The following is an 11,459-nucleotide window of genomic DNA, read 5'->3' on the forward strand; positions in this document are numbered from 1 at the left end:
TACCTCTTTATCTACTTGCACTGGCATGCTTTTGAACTGCTAGTTTGGCAGAAGCTGGGACAGAGCAACAGGAGCTCACCCCCGTTGTGGGGATTCGAACCGCCAACCTTCTGATCGGCAAGCCCAAGAGGCCCAGTGGTTTAGACCACAGTGCCACCCGCGCCCCTACCTGACCTAACATAAGGTTCCTGACGACCCACACGAATATCCTACTTAACACACTGACAGGTGGTGCTGACCAACCTCCTCCAGGGAGGGAGTGCTGTAGTATAGAACATAAGACAAAAGCCAATGATGGAATGAGAGGATAAGACAAGAGTGAAGAAAAGTTGTCTGAGATGATTATGTCAATGATATGAAGAGAACTGCAGTTAACAGACTGTGAAAGACCACGGATGCTTAAGTGGGGGTAGCATATTAAGCAGTGCAGTGGTTGAAAAAGTCACTGAGGGGATTCTATCGGGATGATCTGAGAAGAGATTAGGTGAGAAGTTATTAGAGAAGAAATATTCAAGGGTGTTTAGGACAAGTTGCCCTGAAGGTTTTCAGTTCTGATGATGTGTTTGTGTGCATCCATGTACATGTGTGTATGCCTGCACACATACATGGAAACTTGCACTAAGTTTGATATACACTTTCATATTTTAATAATTTGCTGGTAGTGAATGATTGATAGAAGTCATCACTTTTCAATTAATACATGCGCAAAATTTTCCAAAAAGGGTGAAGTAGAGAATACCTAATGGGAAATTAAATAAGTACCAGTGTGATCATAAGCATTGGTGGACTAGGATATGTGAACAAAACATGTGCCAAATGGGTTTTCTGTAGGCCAGTCTTTTTTAGAACTCATTGTGTGCTCAGTTCTCCCCATTGGAAATCTGTTTCCGTGCAAGGTAGACCTACCAGATGAGGGTGTTAGCATATGTAAAATATAAAAAAACATTGGGCTTTCAGTGCACCCATATTCAAGGAATACTTCTGTTGTTCAAGGCAGAGTTCTCCTTCCAGCAGAGCAATACTTACCCCAAAATGCCCCCTCTCATACCCATTTGGTCTGTTTCAAACAATTAAATAGATGAAGACAAATGTCATATTTGCCCTGATAAATTTCTACCTAGCATAAGAAACCACACATGGTTGGAGTAATCAGAATGCACCACCTCTCTCCCTCCCTCTCACAAACACGTACCAATTTGCAAAAATATCTACATGAAGTTACATTAATCCCTGGTAAACTATTGTGAATGCCATTGCAATTAGATGTTTGTTAGCAGGGCTCAATTTTCCCCCCACCAAGAGTCTAAATTCCATGCTCCAGACTCTGGTGATAAAATCATTTAAACTCCTCTGAGAAATGCCTTTCATCCTCTTTATTGGAGTAGCATTCCTGGTGGCTTTCATATCAGCAGGAAGAGTGTCTGAGATAATTGCTCCTTCCATGGAGGATCAATAGCGCATAATCCATCAAGGTGAGGTAGTCCTTTCTACTTGTCCAGATTCTGTGGACAAATCCTCACTTTTGCCGAGTAATGAATATAGTGCTTTACTCCATTTGCACAAAAAGCTCCTCAGTGGGAAAGACAAGATGATCCAGTAGACTGAAGGTTATAGGATGTATCCGAATGGCATGGGAAAGATTGTAAGTTGCACAGTCTAAGTCATGATGTGCCTTTCCAATTGTAGAAGCAGCAAGGACTCGAAAATCTATTGCAGATCATCAAAGCCACGCTAGCAAAATATAGCTCCATTAAAACCAAGAAGCAATTCTTGAAGACATTTTCTTCCTCTGAAGCATTTATATCATACGCTGCCACATCTATAGTGGCTGAAAAAGAAGAAACATGAACAGCAGTAGCTTTAGATGAAAATAGGAAACTAAAGGCTTTATCTGCAGTGGAAGTTTCACTCAGCTTCATGCATAAAAGCAGTGGTGGCTGGTGACCCCAATGGGACTGGTGAGGTGGAAGGGACAAGAAACCAACAGCAAGTGAAGTCAGATGCAATTACAAGCAGAGCCAACTCATTCTCATTTTGTCCCCATCTTCCCCACTGCCAAGTTCCACAAGGGCAACACAGAGACTAAAGAGGTAGAAGCTGCCACATGTAGTGCCACCCCTTGGGCTGGTGGTAAAAATGGGAGGCGAGAGCAGGAACAACTTCATCTGTGGCTCTTACCTTCAGCAAAGGAAATGGGAGTGATATAAAATTGCAAAGAAGCTGCAAGCACATGCAGACATCTCCCCACTTATGCATGTTTGACTTGTGTGGACTTTGTATACGTGCAGCACTGGGAAATAATTAAATAAATCGACTTAAATGGCAAAAAGGCGTGCAAAGGGCAAAAAGAGGCTGAAAAGAGCAGAGGAACTGCAAAAATGGCGCGAAAAGAGCTGGAAAAGGGCTAGCAAACCCAGGAGCTTTTGCAACTGCAATCCCACGAGCCTTTGCACCGACCTTTGAGGCTTGTGGATAGTTGGAATTTGAGAAAGGAGGTTTGTGGTCGAGTTTGGCAGAGTTTGGTGGAGAAGTTTATTTATAGGCTTTTTAGGCGGTGTTCCCCACTATATGCAATTTATTGCATGTGTGCAGTACCTGGGAACGAAACCCCTGTGTAACTGGAGAGGTTGTAGCTGTATTTTGTTATTGTGCGGGAGATAGGTAGAAAAATGGTCATCAGCTAAAGCAGTTCAGTGAATAATAATAAAGGATAGAGTTCCTTTCCTATGTGCTCACATCTTCATGATCTTAGTAATCATTACAACAGCCCTGTTAGCATGGCAGCACTGTTTTCCCAACCTCATGTTGCCTATGGCCTAAGAGGACAACAGTTTATGTGTTGTGAATTATTTTGTGAATTTATTGCAGAGGCCATGAACTTTGGACTTCCTAGTCCAGGGGTGGGGAAAATTGTGGCCCTCCAGATGGTGTTGGGCTCCAAATCCCATCAGCCCCAGAATGATGGGAGCTGTAGTCCAGCAAGATCTGGAGATCTATGGGTTCACCATCCCTCTCCTGGCCCAGCTGTTAATATTCTTAGCCACTAATTAAATCTAAAATAAAAATGGATAGGACTGCATACCCTCCAAAATTTCTCTGATGAAAATAGGAACGTCCTTAATAATAATAATAATAATAATAATAATAATAATAATAATAATAATAATTTTATTGTTTATATCAGGCTTCCTCAAACTCAGCCCTCCAGATGTTTTTGGCCTACAACTCTCATGATCCCTAGCTAGCAGGACCAGTGGTCAGGGATGATAGGAATTGTAGTCTCAAAACATCTGGAGGGACGAGTTTGAGGAAGCCTGATTTATACCCTGCCCATTTAACTGGGTTGACCCGGGCACTCTTCCAACATATATAAAAACATAAAACATTAAACATTAAAAAAAATTTCTCTATACAGGGCTACCTTTAGATGTTTTCCATAGGTTGTATCTTATCTCCTTGGCTCGGGCTGTGTGTGTGCATAACTCCATACCCTTCAATGAAAATAGGGACATCCTACCATAACCGCCAACGTTTCTCTGATGAAAATAGGGTCATCCTAAGGAAAAGTGGGACATTCCGGGATCAAATCAGAAACCAGGATGGCTTCTCTAAATCAGGGAAGTCCCTCGAAAATAGGGAAACTTGGAGGGTCTGGGAATATGGTGAAGGAGTTGTTTCAATAAATCCAAGAGCAGTGTGCTACAGAATCCAGAACACCATTCAAGATGGGACACAGAATGCCTTTCCTTTCGTTACTCCCGCTTCAGTTGTTGTGGCCGTGATACCCAGGCAGAAAGATACCTTGAATAAAGGTAAAGCCAGAAGAGCACTGAACAGACGACTCTGGGAGAGCTAATGAGGGAGGCAGTGGAGTGCAATGGATTGCCTTCTGGAGCTAAGAGAGCAAAGGGGTGGTGCATTGGAGTTAAGAACCGCAGCAGGGGGAGAGCGAGCCCGTCATCAAAGATCCTAGGATTCATAAAGGAGGCTACTAAACACACACACAGCTAAGAATGGAGAGCTTAACTAGGTTGGAAGACATGGAATAGAGAGACTGGTAAGAACTGGAGGCGTGGCTGAACACAGCATGGTAGCAATTTGATAGTGTGAGCTGTGGTGAAAGACAGAAAGGGAGCAAGAGAAAGCACCAGGAAACAGTAGGGAGAGGGAGAAGGGGCCGACTGATAACGACAGTTGGAGGCACCTAACAACCCATAATGTGGTTTTCATAACAATAGATGGGAATGGAGGACTATTAGTGAAGCAGTAGATACTGAATATTAGCAATACTAAATGGGATTGTATGCAACTAGGAAATTAGGAAGCTGCCTTAGACAATGTGGCCTCTACTGTTAGCCCATCAAACTTAGCATTGTCCACATGGACTGGCAGTTGCTCTCCAGGGTCTCAGGCAGGGGGCATTCCCAGTTCTATCTGGAGACTGAAACTGGGACCTTCTGCATCCAAAACAAATTTCCTTCCACTAAACTATGGCCCTTCCCCTAGTTTTATTTAGAGCGGACCTATTACAATTATTGGACCTTAGCTAATTTCAATGGTTAGGACTAGCATTGGATACAACCCATAATACTGGGTAAGGATGGAGTCTGAAAGAAGACTTCACAATTCAAAACCCGAGGACAGTAAAAACAGTAATGTGCAAATCCTATGCATATTATTCGATGGTTGCTTGTTGCCCACCATCCTAAGGTTCCAGGGAGGGTTACAACAGTAAAACACAGCACAGTATTAGAAAAGGTTTAACAAATTGAAGGAAAGGAAAGTCTGACCCTCAGGAAGGAACAATGCCCAAAATCGCCCCCAAGCATTGGGAAGGCATATTACAGAAGAGAGATCTTAGACTGAAGTTCCTTGAAAAATCAAGACGATTAGTAAGTTCAGATGACACCATATTTGGTGACTGGATGGGGCAGTACTTTGTTGGCAATAAAGCTTACAGTTTGAATATCATGATTTTTTTCCTTCAAAGTCTGTATTACCCAGGCAATTTTTCAAACTGATGATATATTGACTGGGCTTTTAAGACAGTTGTGAAGCTGTAACAGCATTTATTAATTATCTGAAAGGCATAAAATAAGATCTAAAGCAAATAATGGAAGAGGAAGCATTCACTCTGATTGAATTCAAAATACATGCATTGCAAGGAAACATACTTACTGTATATCTACATTAAAAATCTTTTGAAGAGATACATGTTAGCATTTCTTTAGATCTACATACATAATTGTCCTCCTATTTATCCCTCTTTCTAAACCCCCCTCAAAATATTCATGTTTATACTTTAAGGAGCAGAAGAGTATGAAAGATTGCATTTGGCAGGTCTCTTTGATTTTGTAATTATTTCTTTGTGCAAATGCAGCAAAGGGTGACTTCTATTATGTTTTAGGTACAAATCTGCATAGAGTAACTTCCAGCTGTTGACCACGCGATTAGTCCTTTAAAGTGCAAAAATGGCTGTTTACAAATACCCATAATTACTGTAATTTTCAGGCGAGAAATCTGCGCTCACCTCAAACCAGCCCACATGCCAGTTCTTGCCTGGATAAAATGACTTTCTTTATGGTTAGAAATCTCTGTCACATTAAAAAAAAAAATTAGCAAAATATATTTTGACTGCAGAAATAGATTTTAGCATGAATAGACCTCTGAGACATCCAACAGTTTCAATAATATTTTCTATTCCAGGGGAGCAAAAAATATGTTTTTTTTCTTCCTTGATAGCATTTATTTTATATTCACTGCACTGGAATGACTTTTCTGAATTCTGCCAGCAAAGACTTATCATATGTGGGTGCCATTGCTGTAACATAAAGATAAGGATGGAGGCTTATTCCACTCATAAGCTCATGAGTCTGTAAATTGGAACTATCCTTCAAAGTACAATGAATTTTACCAGTCCAGTTTTTTCTTAAAATAAACAAGACAGGAGTGTTGTTTTCTACTGAATTTTCTCCTTCCACTGACTTAGAGGAACATACCAAGATGTTCCAAATGGAAGGTGGTGGTGGGGAACCAAGAATGGAGGGAGGTTCTGGATCAGGGACTGGGCTCTGTGGGTCATTGTGCCTGTAGATATCTAGTTCAGTGTGAGAATCACCCTCACTTACAACTATAAAACAAACCCTCTACCTCCATTGAAGCCTCTTGTACATGCAGTGAGAATGACAAATTAGTTGAGCACTCAAGCAGGAGAAGCAAAGTGCATCTAAGTCCCATACAGGACTTCAGAGCAGGAAGACCCTACTTTGCTTATTGATGAGGAGGGTTGCCTTGATGGGTAATGTGTTATTGAGTGTCAAGTGGATTCATACAAATCCAGAGAAGAAAGCAAATCTGAGCTCTTGGAAGGGTGCAGGGAGAGCTTCCCTGTGAAACTGTACTCTGCTTGCTTTTTTTAGGATCCCTCCCTAAACAGCATCTAAATCCATTGAAACAAAACATGGTACAGATTTTTCTTGCAACACAGAAATAAAGCATGTCTGCTAAATACCTTACCATGTTGTGTCAAATCAGTTCTTCCAAGCAAATCTGTTCCCTTACATTTGCTACCTATTTCTGTTGGAAATCACATGGTCTGTGACAGAGTGCTAGAGAAGGAGAAGCTGAAGATTAACAGAACTAAGAATGGCCTAGATTAAACTATACTTTATATGTTGTTGCATATTTGTTTCCCCTTCTTTTTTAAACATTCCTCTTTCAATAACAGCTTTGAAGTTGGGAATGAAAGAGTGATAAGGAGGGATGTGGCTTGACCCTTTCCCTTCCTGCAATTTTCCCAGTCTAAATCATTCCTCCAGCTGCTTTCCCTGTGGAAAACCTTTTGCTTCACTTGTGGGGAAGCAGACTAGCAGGAAGCAATTTTGAGCAGGCAAATGGCAGGAAGGGAAATTGTTAACCATTCCCTCACCAGGCCACCTCTGAGGCTGCTTTTCATCTTAAAAAAAAAAAGAATGAAAGAAAACCCTCAGGGGAGAGAAATAAGCAACAGCATATAATGAATGGTCTGGCACCTAAGAGAGATCTAGGTACGTGGAGATGTGCTGTCTGAACTAACTATACTTGCCATGAACATAAAAATCAGATGCACCTTCTATTTTAAACCACCAACCACTCTACTGAACAGATTAACACCCAGTTGTGTGCTCTAGACAACTGAGCCATCCACTGTCCTAAACAATACAGCCTTTGAGAGACTGCTAGTCAATAAAATAAAATACCCCATTCTCTTTAATTAACATATGAAATAAACACAATCTGTGACACCTAGTGTGCAGCAGCAATTAAGAGGCAAGGCTTAGTTAAACCTCCTAATATCTCATTTAAATATGCAATTAAAGGATAATTGCCTACAATCAATAAAAAATTGAAATATTTTGCAGGGGCCTCAATTATTATGATTTTTGTGTGTGCGAGGCTTTCTGCTACTTTAAGCTAAGCCTCTACATCTTTCGTTAAATTGACACAACGCCACTCTACGCTCTCCTGATTTGTGCTGCTACAAGAACAACTGCCTTCAGGATTTATATAGTAACAACAGTGTACGTTATCAGAAGAGTCAAAAGCCAGCGGTCTCTGCTACCTCTGTGTGTCTGAACCAAGCAACCTTGGGAACTGTAGTTCTGTGATCTCTGACAAATAGTTGTCAGCACCAGCTCCCAGGTTGCTTTGAAGAAAAGGCAGGGCAGTTTAAAAAGCAATTTCAAGACAGTTTATGTTTGTAGTATAGATCTAGCCTAGGAATTGAAAATATTTGTTGGCTGTAGCTTTTCTATATCATTCTTGCAGGTGTCGTCCAAATTAGACAAAAATCAACATGCAGTCCTACATATATGGTCCATTCCCACCCCTCTTGCTCCATAAAGAAAATGGGTTTGACATACAGTGAAATATTTGATCCTTAAAGTGCTTACTTCCTATTCTCCCTCCCCCAATAACCTCTCATGCTATATTTGGGACTGGCTTTTAGATATGGTTCTGAAGGGGCAACTTATGAAAATGCAGTAGCAAGGGGGGTTATATGTTTCAGTCCATCAGAAACATATTGCCCCCGTTCTGAAAGCATTGCAAGGGCTGCCATGTTGCTACTGAACCAAATTCAACAGGCGTTTCCTGAATTCTAAAAACAACTTGGGAACTGGTATGTTAATATTTCCCACTCTGGGACTGCTTTTGCAATGAGTAGCAGTAATAAGTGTTTTTAATAAATGTAGTCTGGCCCTTTGACTGTGTTGATCAGTGTGGAAAGGAGTAGATTTTGTTTCAAAGTGACAGCATCAACCATTAAATCTGACAGTGCTGATAGTCAGTTTGGTGCATCACCTCTGCAGAGTCTTCCATGAAGATTACCGTTGCATGCAGAATTCTGCAGTTTGGGGCTTGTGATTCCACCTACCCTTTGTTGACCTCTGCGGCCATTACAAGTGCAGCAGAGCAGGAAATGTGGGTTGCCCTCCCCCTCCAATGCTGAAATCTGGGCTGCAGAAATTTCATTTTGAAAAAGAAAGGTGTTTTTGAAAAACTGTCTGCTGTGATGCTCACATGATGTTTAACTAGAATTAGACTGTCCATTTCATTAAGATACCATATGGCTCAGTATAGTGTTTCTATGTTTTGAACCCATCCAGAAATTGCATCTAAGAAGTGTCAAGGTTCTGAACTGGAAATATGTTCCTTCCATGTGTTATGCAGCGTAACTAATTATAATCACAACGCAACAGGTATTTAGAAACCAGGTTAGAACCACAAAGTTTTTCCTACGGTAGTTGCAGATATTTAAATTTCCTAAGTGGCCACTGTAATTTTTTATTTTATTTTGCTAGATCTCCTACATCCTTAGTGTCACTAAAATGATGTGGTGCCCCCCACAGCATTTACCCCAGTTTTAAATATCTGGTTAAAGAATATAGTTTTAGGTTGTTTTCCCCTTCCAATCCTGCTGGTCCCATCAATTAATTTACAATTTTTCACAACTCCTTACCCAACAACAAACCAACAATGAATGCCTCTTTGAACAGATACCAACTGGAAACCCTGTCATTTTAAATTCGTTCTCTGCTTTAATTTAAAAGATAACTCATTCCTGTTTGCTGTGTTTTAATGCACTGTGCTTTTTTCTCCCTCTCCCCCCTTTCCTACAAGCAATATATGTGTGTAATTAATAAACAATTTAGTATGTTGAGAAACCTAGGAACTTGGCAAATGTTCTGGGGATATGAAATCTCAGGAAAAGCAGCACATTATAAGAAATAGTAAGTAATTACTTATGTAAGCTTTTCTTTTTAAATTCTAAGAACATTAGCTACTAATTACCTACTAATTACCAGTACTTCAGCAGGTGTATGCACTTAACTGTAGGCTAAAACCCCTGTGAAAAACAAACCCCTCACATTCCCTCTCAAGATTAAAGCAGAATCCCCCTGGACCTCATAACATGGCAGAGGTGCAACAGAGCTGTTTACATGGCAGCGCTTTAACTGCTTGATTGCTTAAGGTGAAAACAGGCTCCAGTTTCTCTGCCTCCCCCCCCCCCACTCCGTTAATGTCAAGGCAATTTACCGAAATGAGTAAGTGGACTGGTAACCAAATGAAATCCAGGGGGGTGGGGTAGGGGAGATGCAAATCTAAACTATGATTAAGATGTCTCCATCACAAGCACATTTATCTCACTTCTGTAGTGCGCTGGCAAATTATATCTGGTTATGAATACAGCAAGAAAAAAGCCGAATGGGTCACAACTTTTGGGCCGCAGTCCAGAAGATCTCTGAAGAAATCTTCTTGGGATCTGGATTGGGTTAGATTGTGTCAGGTATTGATCAGGTCAGTTTGTATCATATATTTACAAAAATCTAATTCCTCAAGGATCCCTCATCATGGCTAACTTTCATATAACTAACTTTAGCTGGATTGGGATTTATGTTTGAATATGGTGAGTTTTTCATCTCGGCTCAGATGTGAGAGAAGCCTGGGAATGTTCACCTGCTGAGAGCCACACACTTCCTTCACACTTAAACGTTTTGCTGAAATTAGACTCAAAGTAACTTTGATTTATATTATTTATGAAGAACAGGCCTCGTAAATTGGCAGCCAGATATTAAGCACATTATTACTTGGAAAGAAATCTGATTGATTTCAATGGCCAGAGCCATAGGCTTTCTTTGAGTCTTGAGTGCTGCTCTAAATCTGGAAACAAACAGCATGGATTTACAAGAGTTGGGATGTTAGAAGAATACCACCTAAAATGGCATATGCTTCAATTCCACCTCTCCATCTGGGGACTGGGGAAACAATTTGCAGACATAGGTCTAGATCTAGGAAAGCAATGTGGCAAAAGAAATGTATTTTAACGCCCCTCCCCTTTCTGTTAGTTGAGCATCTAAGTCAAAAGCCAAAAGAAAACTTCCATTTAGTGTGAAAGGTTATATTCTCCATTCTGAACACCAATTTGTCCAAAAGTGAAGGTGGGTTTGGGTTCCTACTGGTTGCCAAGATAATGTGTAGTTCCACGCTTAGCACTGAGTGTCACCGGGGTTTTTTCCCTTTTTTAACCCAATACAGAGTATTGTTATGTTTGGTGATTCTGGGCAGGCAATATACCAATATTCTCCTGCTTGTTCCTGGGCAGTTTAGCAACAGCATATTAGTGCCAACATTCCTTGACTTGCTCGTGACGAAGCTTGAACTTTATTTGTTTGTTGCATTTCTAAGTTGCCCTTTCTCCCCAAAGAGCCAAAGAACAACGTACAATTTAATATAAAAACACAAAATGGATATAAAAAAATAAGACATAATAATTACCAACACACTTTTAAACATATATAAAACTCAGAACTGTTAATTCACAGCAGGGCAGAATAAGCTTGCTGGAAGGAAGCCACTCTTTGCAAGGGATTAATTAGGTTTACACATATTTCTGATTTGGGATGTCCAATACTTGCCGTTGTCTTCCCAAGATCAGTGTTTGTTGATGCTAGTAGCATAATATGCTCTACCTGTTTCCTCTGATTTACCACAACAATACTTGTATATTTGTCCAGAGCACAGCCAAATTACATAGTTCCAGGACACTTACAAATGTCCAGCTGAACCAGGCTTCCTGGTAACATCACCTCATCAACACATGAGAGGTGCTCTTGTGAACAAGTCTTAATTCATGATGGTTTAATCCACTATGGAATGTGCATTCCATAGCATTTATCCCAAATTAGCTGCAGTAGATTTCGAATTCACTTTGTCCTTTAGGATCATGTCTAGATGTTACAGGCCAATGTCTTCTACAATCAAGCAGTATATACATTTTATGAAACAAACAAACAAACAAACAAACAAGTAAGGATATTGCCATGGTTTTTTAAAAAAAAAATCAGGCAAAAGCCCCCTTTATTTTATTCCTTCATTTTGTAATAAAATTGAAATGTGAAAAACTTTAGAAAAAAGAAAAA

Source organism: Podarcis filfolensis, assembly GCF_964270895.1.
Source record: "Podarcis filfolensis genome assembly, chromosome: 7".
Classification (NCBI taxonomy): domain Eukaryota; kingdom Metazoa; phylum Chordata; class Lepidosauria; order Squamata; family Lacertidae; genus Podarcis; species Podarcis filfolensis.